This window comes from Bombus huntii, unplaced genomic scaffold, assembly GCF_024542735.1.
Source record: "Bombus huntii isolate Logan2020A unplaced genomic scaffold, iyBomHunt1.1 ctg00000075.1, whole genome shotgun sequence".
NCBI classification, from domain to species: Eukaryota; Metazoa; Arthropoda; class Insecta; order Hymenoptera; family Apidae; genus Bombus; species Bombus huntii.
Window position 1 is genome coordinate 402,911 of NW_026099333.1, and position 11,745 is coordinate 414,655.

The 11,745-nt window shown below is 40.4% G+C and overlaps 1 long non-coding RNA gene across 3 annotated transcripts; it reads left to right on the forward strand.

The window, feature by feature from the left end:
* The first annotated feature begins 1,996 nt into the window (after window positions 1-1,996).
* On the forward strand, window positions 1,997-5,833 carry LOC126876460 (uncharacterized). 3 transcript variants are annotated; one of them, XR_007694206.1, is made up of 5 exons: window positions 2,002-2,164; window positions 4,919-5,010; window positions 5,128-5,272; window positions 5,332-5,497; window positions 5,564-5,833. It is a non-coding gene; the product is annotated as an uncharacterized LOC126876460 (long non-coding RNA). The 3 variants fall into 3 exon arrangements; XR_007694207.1 differs by having other exon boundaries at window positions 2,003-2,164; window positions 5,128-5,285; window positions 5,357-5,497; XR_007694205.1 differs by having other exon boundaries at window positions 1,997-2,164; window positions 5,128-5,497.
* Window positions 5,834-11,745: the final 5,912 nt, after the last annotated feature.

Here is an 11,745-nt window from a genome sequence, read left to right on the forward strand (position 1 = left end):
GAAACCGTTGGAATGTTTACTGTCGCGTGTCGCCACAAATATTTCTTTTAAGGAGAGCTATAGAATTACTTCATACCTCTGTCAGGCAAAGCGTTCATCCCGTGACCGCGGCTACGTTCGGCGACTGACTGTCGCCTCGAGCCCAAGCTCATTATCACAATTCTCGAATAATTACAATCGGGTTGAATAACTACAATTGTTCAATTACAGCTATAGTAGACTCTAGGTTACAATGTTGCGGGGTTATCCAAAATTCCAAAGGCTCCGGTGTTCTTTCATCTCCGACACGGCCATCCTGACTATCACACGTCCTCGTGTGTAACTAAAATATCGTATTTCTTACATTAGATTCGATACAACTGACATTATTTGCGATTTAGCTAAATGTCCAAGTAAGTCAAGGGTCCAGTGCAACAACAAAGTTTCGTTCGGAGGTTTGACAACGGAAAAATAAAAGAGAATAGGAATTTGTAATGTTATAATTTGTATTCAAAGTGTTAGGTGCGTTCTGTGAGTCGCCAGCCAGACCGTAATGACACAACAGATCATTTTCGATTTCGTACACCGGTGAATCTCAGTTTGTTGGATCATATTGCCACGTTGGGTGCATTACACCCAGAAAGCACGTAAGCCCACTCAACGGGTTACAACAAAAGCACGTAACCCCACTCAACGGGTTACAACAAAAGCACGTAACCCCACTCAACGGGTTACAACAAAAAGCACATCAACCCACTCAACGGGTTACAACAAAAACACATCAACCCTCTCAACGGGTTACAACAAAAACACATCAACCCACTCAACGGGTTACAACAAAAACACATCAACCCACTCAACGGGTTACAACAAAAACACATCAACCCACTCAACGGGTTACAACAAAAGCACATAAAACCACTCGGTGTATTACTATGACCACAACGCAGTGTTAATGATCCTCTGAGGTCAGTGTACTTGCATCGTTATTATCACCGCCGTTGTCATCACCGCAGACGTCTAACTCAGCAGGGACGCAACCTTCTGGCATTTTTCTCAGTCTGTCGTGTCTGTCCTTATATGATCGTTTGCCGTCTAAGGTTTTTAGGGTATATCTATCTCCTTCCAAAATCTCTGCTATTACGAATGGACCCCTGAATTTCGGATCTAACTTCGTCTGGTTTCTTTCCTCGTTTTTACGTAACACGAAATCGCCAAGGTTGAACCTAACTATTTTAGCTTTGTTTTTGTCGAACCTATCGTTATCGTATTTGGCGCAGTGATACATCGAGCATTTTCGACGATCGCATTTACGTCTAAGTTAGTTTCGCTTAGTAAGGAGTTATCCCGGTGACCGTGGATTCGTTTGAACTCAAACATTGCTAATAGTATTATTTAATTTAATTATTCGTAGATCGTATTATTCATTAGGCTTAGTGTTTGTTAGACTTATTATTAGTTGTACTTATTATTTGTTAAGCTTAGTGATAGACCTGTATATATGTCTAAATAAAATCTCGGCTTTGTGAAACGATGGCTAGTCCACACGAAGAGTCGTCGCGCGCCCAAAATTCGAATCGTGACACGACATATATATATAACCAATTTATAATATATATATGAACACACACACACACACACACACACACACACACACACACACACACACACACACACACACACACACACACACACACACACACACACACACACACACACACACACACACACACACACACACACACACACACACACACACACACACACACACACACACACACACACACACACACACACACAAATATATATACACACACAAATATATATACACACACAAATATACAAACACACACATATATATATATACAAACAATAGAAATACTTTCGTGTGCTATTATACGTAGTTCGATAGTTTACATTTCACGGGCCCCGTGTTGCACCTGCGTCGGTTTCGTTCCTGTTTCCAACGTATAAGTGTAGCGTCAGTGATTCGCGTGACGCGACGCAACCTTCAACGTTTGTTTTTCTCCGTTTATGCGTTGTGTGTTCGTTTGAATGAAAACGTCGCGAGTGTTGTAACAAAAACCACGGAAAACAGAAGAAGAATACGGGAGCAAAAGGAATTCCAGGCTACAGCAGAATGCCCATTGCCCAACAGGGTTTCGTTCCATGGTATTTCAACGAGGTAAGCTACCTCTTTTAGTACGCTTCAAGGCGCCTCTTTCCAACCAATTAATTTGCGTCCAACACCATTTTAACTTCGTATACTCAGAGAAAATATCGTTCTTTTGTATTTTCTAACTCTGATCTATGTATAAATTTACTGCGACGGGTCATTTCTACGGATTAACGTATCTTATAAAAACGTTGCGTGAAATGTTAATAATATATAAGTCTTGAAACATTTGTACTAATTTCATAGAGGAACGTAGTTGGTACCTTCCGGGTGGCATATTGTATGCTTGTTACATGAACTTTCCAAATATCTTACAGTTAAATGGTTGGATTGTTTACTAGAATAAGCAACACAACATTGTTTTTGATTTATTGTGAATGAATTTATAGAATCATATTATTTTACACATATACACTATCGCGCAAAAGTATCCCAACATTTGATTACTTTTGATATTATGTTATTTAATTGCACAATCAAATTGATAGTATGTACCGATATATAATGATTACGATCTGTATTATTATCTTATTCCTATGATGTGGTTTTAACATAGGTCGTAACAAAACGGTCAAAAAAATTCTTTATTCTCAGACTCTGTAGCCTGTAAGAAACGAATTAATTAATTAAGAATCTCGTTGTAACCTACAGGTTCGGAAAAGGCTGATAGGCTTTGGTCTACGTGGTGGTTGGGAATTTTCATTCGTTTCGAGTTCGCTTAGCTGATAAATAGTGAATGTGCATTTCTTCCAAAATAAAGAAGAAAGCGAAGTCGATAGAAACGTGGGTCAAATTTGAAATCATTTCTCGATTATGTGGAGGTTGATTAAACGCGTTGGTGTATATAGTGATGAGACGAGTTGATATTTGGTGTAGTCAAATGTATTTAAAACTATCGGCAGTACTCTTCTAACGATCTCCCTCTAACGAATTTAAATTCGACTTCGGTTGACGGTTGCGCGTAGCGGCGATATTGTTCTGTCCGGAGTTTGTTTATTATCAAGTTTCGTACCTCGAGACGGTATCAATGCCCCGAGGCAAAACAACAACATGAGTTACTCTCGATTCGCATCGTCCTATGACTCATATGCCGCTACAATATGCAATCGAATAAAGTGATAAATAGCTTGCAGATGTTTACGCGTCTCTGAAAATGTTAAAAGATATAACATGTTTAACGCGAAGTATTCGTGATAATATTCGCTGCAATTTGAAATATCTGCGTGCAGTCTCGTAGGTTTTGAATAAAAATTTATCTTTTATCGAAAGATACATACATGTTTTGGCCTATATATAGCTTTGTACTCTTGTAACCTAAAAGAGAAGTCGAAAAAAAGTGATGTTAACTCTTGCAGTAAAAAATTCATTTATGTCAATACTACTTTTAGAAATGCACCAAGAGAAGCAAGACAAATTATTGACGAAACACAGGATAGTCATTTCCGATCCAAAAGAAAAACGCAACTAAAATAATATGTAGATAGCTATTAAGGCAATAAATAATAAAGTCATTGAAATGATCCATCATTTCAAACTAATATCGCTTCTCTTTACTTCAGAACTGCTATAAACATATTAAATATCATTTATGTCTTGGTTCCCTTGCGAAGTTCTCGAAGAATTCGTCAAATGATGTCATGAACAATATAAATAATCGTAAAAAATCTATATTTGTGTTTAAAAAATAGGCGAATAAAGAGAAATAGGATAATCGAGACCGGTGAAAAAGGAACAACCAACATCCCGCATCTGATACAAGCGGAAGAGAAATCAATTTCTATCATGTCGCACGGCGAACAAGAACGCAAATACGGAATCTTTTGTATAATACTACTCCAAACTCTGTTGAGTCGCAGTAATAATAATAATCGGGTGTTGACTTCTGCTCGTTTTTACTTGAAGTTTGCTCGTTACCTCTTTGAAATTTGGTGGATCGTTTTCTGTCGAAACCCGTTCCATCTGACGTTAAAATCAATAAAAACAATATTACGATAAAGACTTTTATCTCCATTGTTGTCAACTTCCGTCAAGTCTTCGTTTTCTGCTCGCTGAATATAATACGGATTCCCAAAAACTTTCTTCGTATGAAATTTTACTAATGTACATTTATCAAACATTGCACATTTTAAAATAGGTTATCATTATAAGATTAAAAAAAAAATAGCTAAAAATATCTTGAAACAAAAGAAACCAATTTTGAAGTTTGTTAGCCCGGAAATGTCATGGTAGGAAGGTATACTTCGATATTACTTTTACTATCGATAGGCGTCGCCGTCGTTGCTGTTATCATATACGAGACACAACAAATCACGAAATTGACAAATCACCGGTGATCTCCTCGAGTCGCAGTTCGAACGTTTCACAAATAAGTTAAAGAATTAAACTTTAGATATAGTGGTAAAATTTATTGTATGAATCCAACAGAGTGACGGTTCAGGGTGTTATAACAAAGAGGTATAGAACGCTGATTTGGGAGACTTCTTGTACTGAGGTTTTAGTCCCTCTGAAGCGGCTATCGTCGGGTGTATATCAGAGGCGCCTATCCGTTGCTATCTGGTTATTGTTTCGATAGCTGTGGCATGTAGGATGTTTTGTCTACTCTATTAGTGCTTCTAAGCGTGTGATACTGTCGACGATTCGCCTGTGCATGATTATACATTGAGTAAACGGATAGCCTGAGTTGGAGTTTTGATGATTAGGATAATCGAAATAATTCATAGCCATGGTAATATTTTAACTAATTTATTTTGTTGTCTTTTATAGGCCACTGCAATGAGAAAAGAATTCCTGAAGCCAAAGAAAATGATACACCCAAATAGCAGAAAGTCTATCGCTATTACGAAAAAAGCCAAAAAGTAAATACAATTACTATTAAATTATGTGATTTTGTTATGTACATTTCATTTATTTTATATGATTATATAATACTTTTGTGTAATAAAGAAGGAAATGGACAATGTGTTTTGTTTCAGAATATCAAATAGACAGAAGGCAGAAATGTCCTGCTTGATAAAACAGAATTCAATAGGAGAGAAAATATCGTGGATCAGAAACAATATGATTCCAGGCGTGTGACCCTATACTCCAGAGATAACTGCAAGTTTGTTAGAAACGGAGGTAAAACAAAAATGTATACACATGATGATACAGAGATTGTACATTAAAGATGTGATTAGTTATAGTTCTATATTTGATCCAAAGGTATGTAGCAAGAAATGATGAAGAAATGGAAGAAATTACTATTAAAAGGTCTATAGGTAGCAACAGGAGTAGACAGCATGCTAGGAGGGAACATATAATTAGAGTAGAAAGAACTAGGAGAATATCATACACGTGGAATAGGTAAAGAATTACAGCCAAATTTATTTTCAATATATCCTGATGTACAAACCCTCCTTTATTTTTCAGAAATTTCTGATATTTTAAATGCAACTCAGTGTGAAATGTTATTGAATTGGAATAATGAATTACAGTGTGCGAATAATTTTAAATTTATAAGGTTTGGCGAGAAAGATTTAAAGAAAGTATTAGAGCTAAGAAAAAGAATGAAAATAAGCCATATTAGACTATCCAAATCTCTATTAGCTATGCCTGTAAACAAGAAGAATTTATTCAGCAAGCCAATTGATTTAGATGAAAATAGTGTAATGGAAATAGAATAAATTCTGTAGATATGTCTTTTTATCTTTCATCTCTATTTAAAAACAAGAAAACAGAAGAAAAGCGAACAGTTTCGTCCTTTTTTGTTTGCGAAATGCTAGAAACCGCATTTCGTCTTGCTCTTATCTCCCACGAGAAACAGTCACGTCACAAGATACAAGAGTACGATAGAAGAGAAAAGAAAATGTTCGATTGTGAAATATACAACAAAACTGAAACATGCAGATGAATCACGTGCACGTTATGAATATTCTGCATCGTTTCTCCGCCTTTCCTTCATTTTTTTCGCTAGCTGCTCCATTATTTAAGAACGAAGATATAGTAATTACTCTCAAAGTTGTACATTTCGAAATGGTAGGAAAATCAATAGTACAATGATAAATATACGATTTTAAAAGCTTTTTAGATTTCTTACATACTTAGCATTAATCAAATAGCTTAGTATATAAAAGAGTTTACTTATGTCGCATGTTATAAATGCAGCTGCGTTCGTTACAACAATTCCAATTCCAAGGAATTTCTCTCGAAGATCGCAGTGAAGAATTTGCTTTGTTAAATTATTACTGGTATACTTCGTCAACTTGTGGTATATCGATACAATTTGTCAACCATCACTTTTAATAGCTTCTCGCTAATAAAAACATTTCGTACCTATTTAATAAGAAGCAGTATATTCTTAATTATTTAGAAATTTACTTAATGATGTTTAAAAATACGAATATGTTTAAAAATTATAATGTAAATATATATATTTCATTTCATGTTTTACTAATATATCTCTAATTTAGATTAAATATCTGAAACTTGAAAGAAACTTTTAAAACTTTCAATACATCGCATACGTTTCAAATTTAGTGCATAGTTACATATATATATACGATCGATCTTACTCGATCATCTTACTCGAAGAACAGGGTCTGCGTGTGGCGAGCTACGGGGCAGGGACCGTTGGAACGTTTACTGTCGAGTGTTACAACTATTTCCTTCTTAAGGAGAGCTATAGAATTATTCCATGCCTTTGTTAGACAAAGCGTTCATCCTGTGACCGCGGCTACGTTCGGCGACTGACTGTCGCCTCGAGCCCAAGCTCATTATCACAACTCTCGAACAATTACAATCGGATTGAATAACTACAATTGTTCAATTACAGCTATAGTAGACTCTAGGTTACAATGTTGTGGGATTATCCAAAATTCCAAAGGCTCCGGTGTTCTTTCATCTCCGACAAATATATTATGGTATAGTTCCTATTTTCCGACCGCGTGGAAGGAAAATAGGACAGCCTTAATACCAAAGGCTAATAAAGATGGAAATATGGTCGAGAACTGGCGACCAATTACGATCGGCCCAATTCTAGGCCGCATTTTCTCATCAATCCTCGATGGGCGGCTAAGACGGGGTATAGATCAAAATATAAGGCTGTTGAGATATGTGTAATTTTCTGTGCTGGACTGAGTTAAGTAGTAGAAATACTTATATGTATGTCGGAGATGAAAGAACACCGGAGCCTTTGGAATTTTGGATAATCCCGCAACATTGCAACCTAGAGTCTACTATAGCTGTAATTGAACAATTGTAGTTATTCAACCCGATTGTAATTATTCGAGAATTGTGATAATGAGCTTGGGCTCGAGGCGACAGTCAGTCGCCGAACGTAGCCGCGGTCACGGGATGAACGCTTTGCCTAACAAAGGTATGGAGTAATTCTATAGCTCTCCTTAAAAGAAATATTTGTGGCGACACGCGACAGTAAACATTCCAACGGTTTCTGTCCCGTGGCTCGCCACGTGCAGACCCTATTCTTCGAGTAAGATGATTGCCAGATGTCGATGCGTCTCCGCAGTACATGTTCGGCTAGCCCGAGGGCCCGTTATAAATCTTAAGGTTTAGTTAACTAAAGTCCTTCAAACAGACAAACGGTCTTTGTTCCAACTACGGGAAGATAGGGGAGACATATTTTTCAACGAGCGGCGTCTCCCACTAACAACTTTCCCTCGAGGGCGGCTAGCATCCTTTTCTAACCACCGATATGGAGATTGACCAATTAGCAGCAACGTCAATTTCCCTTACTTTCTGAACGAAGGCTTTTCTCGACGAATCCGATGATCTCGTATCCTTAGACACACCCCGTTATAGTTTTCCTGTGTGGCATCATCGGGACGGGAAAGGCATTCTCGCTCGCGATCTCATCGATCAAAGAGTAACGCTTTCGCGATCAGTGATTATTCTCAGACTTAGACTTTGTGAGTACGTTCTGTTGTCATCCCGTTGGCCGCGGATTCGTTATTTAGCCCGAGAGCATCGTCACTAGTGTCGCGAGTGCCGAACCGCCGTGATCAATTGTTAAGACTGTAATAATTCTATCATTGTAATAAACTACGCCTGTGTGTACCGTATCAATGGCTAATCCTCGAGAAGATTCATTTGACGCCCACAACCCCATTTCCAGTGATGATCCGACATCAGAAGTGGGATCAGAACGGTTGCGAACGCTGGAAGGGCAGGTCGCTGTCATGAACAACCTAATTCATACGCTAATGCAACGACCAAATACGGGAATCACCAAATTACCACATTTTAACCCAGAAGTCGCAGGCGCCGATCCAGCCGCGTGGTGCGCGGCTGTTAGTAGGGCCCTACAGAACAACCCCCTGCGAGATGACGCACTACACTTTGCCTTAAGTGACTCTCTACAGGGTTCTGCAGCACATTGGCTGGCGCGAACGACGGGAAACGGAGAACTTGGCCTAAAATTAAGGAACGATTCCTTACACAGTTCGGTGGCCGAGAGACGTCCTCATCGTTAATCAAGGTATCCAGGGAACCGCGGGGAGCGGGCGAATCCACGGGGGCGTTTGCCGGCCGTGTCCGTTCCCTCCTGCAGACGCGGTGGCAACATTCTACGCTAGACGAAATACTTAACGCTGTCACTCTCTACATATTAATTCCACACGACCAACGTCTTAAACGATTGGCCCTCACGAGCGATATCAGAACGGAGGACCAATTCCTGAGCGAAATGCGACCCTTCTGTTACTAAGAAGAGTCGACATTTTCGCCGAGATATGCACCGGCGGAACCCGAAGCTAAGCGACGCAAGTTATCGGGCCACCAGACGAGGTGTCATTACTGTGGTACTCTCGGACACAGAATAAAGGACTGCCGCAAGAGGATGCAGAACGAACAGCAGAGGGATGCACGACGCCAGGAAGGAAACCGACCGGCTGCACCGTCCAAGGCGGTTTGCTACAGGTGTAATGCGGAAGGCCATATCGCACCTAACTGCCCGGCGCGACGGGACGGTAGACCAGGCCCCAAGGATGAGCGTAAAGTCAACTCCTGCGTGGTGGAGTCCCCAGCCGGTAGTTTAAGTCATCTGGGTGAGTCGTTCCCATTTTACTTCGATTCCGGAGCCGAGTGCTCATTAATTAGAGAATCTGTCGCTCCGAAATTCTCCGGTAGGAGAACGACAGATATAGTAGTTATGCGAGGAATAGGAAACACCTGCGTTAAGAGTACATCCCAGATCTTATCTACGGTACGCATTAACTGTTTTACATTGGAGATAACCTTCCACGTTCTGGCCGATAGTCACCTGCATTATGATATCATGATTGGCCGCGAGATCTTAAGCCAGGGTTTTGATGTAACTATTACACGGAATAGCGTCGATATTTGTAAAACGAAGACTATTAATGCCTGTAGTAAAACCCCCGAGGACGAGATCAATATCAATGCGGTTGACACTGACGTGGTTGGTAATGATAAAAGTCGGTTAATTTCTGTCCTCGAGAAATTCAAAGATTCATTCATTACGGGCTTCCCACGTACTCGCGTAAGCACGGGCCAGTTGGAAATACGGTTAATCGATCCTAATGTTACCGTGCAAAGAAGTCCCTACCGACTTAGCGAAGAAGAGCGTAGGATAGTGCGTGAGAGAATAGACGAGTTAATTAGAGCAAAAATCGTGAGGCCGAGCAACTCACCGTTCGCGAGCCCTATCTTACTTGTAAAGAAGAAAGACGGCTCAGATAGACTGTGCGTAGATTTTCGGGCATTAAATAAAAATACTGTCGCGGACCGGTATCCCCTACCCCTCATCGCGGATCAAATCGCGAGATTGCAGAAGGCGAGATACTTCATTAGCCTGGACATGGCCAGTGGATTCCACCAAATTCCCATTCATCCTAATTCGACGGAATATACGGCGTTCGTTACACCCGACGGGCAATACGAGTACGTGACTATGCCGTTCGGATTGAAAAATGCACCATCCGTTTTCCAGAGGACCATTCTCAACGCCTTAGGCGACCTCGCGTATTCGTTCGTTGTTGTTTACTTGGACGACGTCCTAATTATTGCCGACTCAGTAGACCAAGCTCTAGAAAGGTTGAGCACCGTATTAGATACCCTCGTGAAAGCCGGATTCTCCTTTAACTTTTCGAAATGCTCCTTTTTAAAGACATCGGTACTCTACTTGGGATACGTAATTCGTAACGGAGAAGTCCGTCCAAACCCGGGTAAAATACAAGCCTTGAGTTCTCTACCTGCACCGTCGACCGTCACACAACTTAGGCAATTCATAGGTTTGGCCTCTTATTTCCGAAGCTTCATTCCCAAATTTTCACAAGTAATGAAACCCCTGTACGCACTTACCTCGAGTAACAAGAATATACCTTGGACGGATAGGCACGAACAGATAAGACAAAAGGTAATTTCCGTTCTGACTGACGCGCCGGTGCTAATGATATTTGATCCCAATTATCCCATAGAACTACATACGGACGCTAGCTCGGAAGGATATGGAGTCATTTTAATGCACAGGGTCGAAGGTAAAAGTCGAGTAGTGGAGTATTACAGCAAAAGGACTAGCCCTGCGGAATCTAGGTATCATTCCTACGAATTGGAAACGTTAGCAATTGTAAACGCCGTCAAGCACTTCCGTCATTATTTACACGGACGAGAATTTCTCGTTGTCACCGATTGCAACTCCCTGAAAGCATCCAGTAGTAAGGTACACTTGAACGACAGGGTTTACAGATGGTGGGCTTACCTGCAAACTTTTACCTTTGACATTAGGTACCGGGAAGGTAAACGGATGGCCCACGTAGATTTCTTTTCGCGAAATCCCGTAGACTTGGATCGCAGTACGTTCAGCAAAATCGTAGAGAAAGAAATTAACCTAACCGAAATCTCCGACGATTGGCTACTAGCGGAACAACGTCGCGACCCACAAATTTCCGAGATCGTCGATAAATTACAGAACGAAGGGCTCGCGGAAGACGTCGCGAATACGTATGAGTTACGGTCCGGCACCCTTCATCGTAAAATACAGAGAAAAGGTAGAACTCTCTGCCTGCCCATCGTTCCGAGAGGGTTTAGGTGGTCTGTTATTAACCATGTGCACCAGTCCATTATGCACTTAGGTTGGGATAAAACGCTTGAGAAACTGTACGAGTATTACTGGTTCGAAGGAATGGCGAAGTATGTTCGCAAATTCGTAGAGAACTGTCACGCTTGTCGAGTTTCAAAGGCAAGTTCGGGTAGAGTACAAGCCGAATTACACCCCATACCTAAGACCAGTATACCTTGGCATACGGTTCATATGGACATACTAAGCGGTAAAACCGATTCGAAGGAATACGTCATTGTGTTGGTCGACGCCTTCACCAAGTTCGTATACTTGCACCATACCCGTAAGTTAGACTCCATTAACACCATTAAAGCGCTTAAGTCCGCTATATTTTTGTTCGGCAGTCCCTGCCGGATAATAGCGGATCAGGGAAGATGTTTTACGGGCAAAGAATTTCGAGACTTTTGTCAAGATAAACACATTAAACTCCATTTAATTGCGACCGGAGCTAGTAGGGCCAACGGGCAGGTAGAGCGTATTATGAGTACGCTAAAAAACATGTTCACAACAATAGAAA